Raw genomic sequence first — 1,919 nt, forward strand, 5'->3', positions numbered from 1 at the left:
GTTTATCTTCTTGATTAATTTTAATTCATTCTTCTCCAATCTATTCATGTGGGTCTTTATATCTGCCTATTTATATTTATATTTGCTGTGAAAATGTAGACTGGTCAACGGACAAAGATTGACTTTTGGTGGCTACTCTATACATACATTATCGTAAAGCCAAAAATACTCACTGAAACACGACTTTATTTTTGAAAAGTATGTATTCCAATATGACTAATGTTAAAGTTTGAATTCCAAAAAGATATCTATTCATGTGGGTGTTCTTTATTTTTCTATGTTGATGCTTGTTTTCAAATTGGCTCGCATTTAGGAAATAGGCAATTGACGAATCTCGATGCTGCTGTGTGTTTGTGCCATGTAGTAACTAATAATTATTGAATCTTTTTCTAGTGTTGAAAGGGTTGATTTTGCGGGCTAGGCAACTGAGGAAGCTCAACATCAAAAAAAGTTGATACAAGCTTCTTTCATCAAAGTAGGAGATAAGGTTTGGTGTTTCTAAATTTCTAAAGTTGAAGTACAATTTCTTTTTATAATGTGTTTGTGTCCATCTAGTATTGATACTTTGTTTAAATTTTGTGATAATGTGTAATTTTAGGGATTTGAATTACAACTTAATTAGAACTTATAATTAATTATAACTTGAATTTTCTATAAATTGATCTTAATTAGGAATATGAACTTGAAATGTTGTTGACTTTAATTTATTATTAGAACTTAATTTTTATTCTTATTAGAACTTGGATTTTAGTTGAACTTAATTAGAATTTTGTAGTACTTGAAAATCTTATTGACCTTAATTAATTTGAACTTAATATAAATTTATTAGAACTATACTAAACTTAACTAATTTATAATAACTTGAAAACTTAATTAGGAATTAATATAAACTTAATTTTGAGCAACTAATTAACTAGAACTTGACTTTAATTTGAACTTAATTAATTAGTATTGATTAATAAATTAAGCTTTAACTTTGTAGATCTTGAACTAATTGAACTTAATTAGACCAAACAAAGCATATTTTAAAGTTGAACTTAGACTTGAACTTGAAATTAGAACTTGATCTTAGAATTTGAACTTGAACTTGAAATTAGAATTTGAACTTGAACTTGAAATTAGAATTTGAACTTGAAAATAGAATTTGAACTTGAACTTGAACTTGAACTTATTACTTGAACTTAGAATTTGAAGTTGAACTTAGACTTGAACTTTAAATTAGAACTTGAACTTGGAACTAATTAGCTTGAATATATAACTAATTAAGTTTAGAAATTAGATATGACCTTGAATTGAAAACTTGAACTTATAAAACTAGAATATATATATATATATTCTTGGATTTGAAGTTCATATTTAACTAATTTTAGAACTTTTCGTGCTAGGCAACTGAGGAAGCTGAACATCTAAAAAAGTTAATACAAGACTAAGGTTGGTGCTTCTAAATTTCTAAAGTTCAAGTACAATTGTTTTCAATAATGTGTTTGTGTCCATCTAGTATTGATACTTAAGTTTAATTCTAGTGATTATAATTGATTGTTTGTTAGTATATTATTGTTTTTGTTTGTTGGGTTGTGTTATTCAATTGTTAATTTGATTTGATTATTGTTAGTTAGGTATAGGTAATTGAAGAATTTTATTTTAGGGCTTTTTAAAAAAAAATTGGGCATTGTTAGTTGGTGAATAATTAGCATTTTTGTATTTTAGGACTAGTTTAAACTTGAGATTATGTAATTTCAGGTTGAATTGGGATTTTTTTGGATTTGATTTTAGGACTAGTTAGTAAAGTGTTAATTTGAAGTTAGAAATTAGTAATTGAAGTGTTATGAGTAGATGATGAATGTTTGAATGTTATGAACTTAGAATTTGAAGTTGAACTTAGAATTTGAACGTGAACTTAGAACTTGAACTTGAAATTA

Source organism: Solanum stenotomum, chromosome 10 (genome assembly GCF_019186545.1).
Source record: "Solanum stenotomum isolate F172 chromosome 10, ASM1918654v1, whole genome shotgun sequence".
NCBI classification, from domain to species: domain Eukaryota; kingdom Viridiplantae; phylum Streptophyta; class Magnoliopsida; order Solanales; family Solanaceae; genus Solanum; species Solanum stenotomum.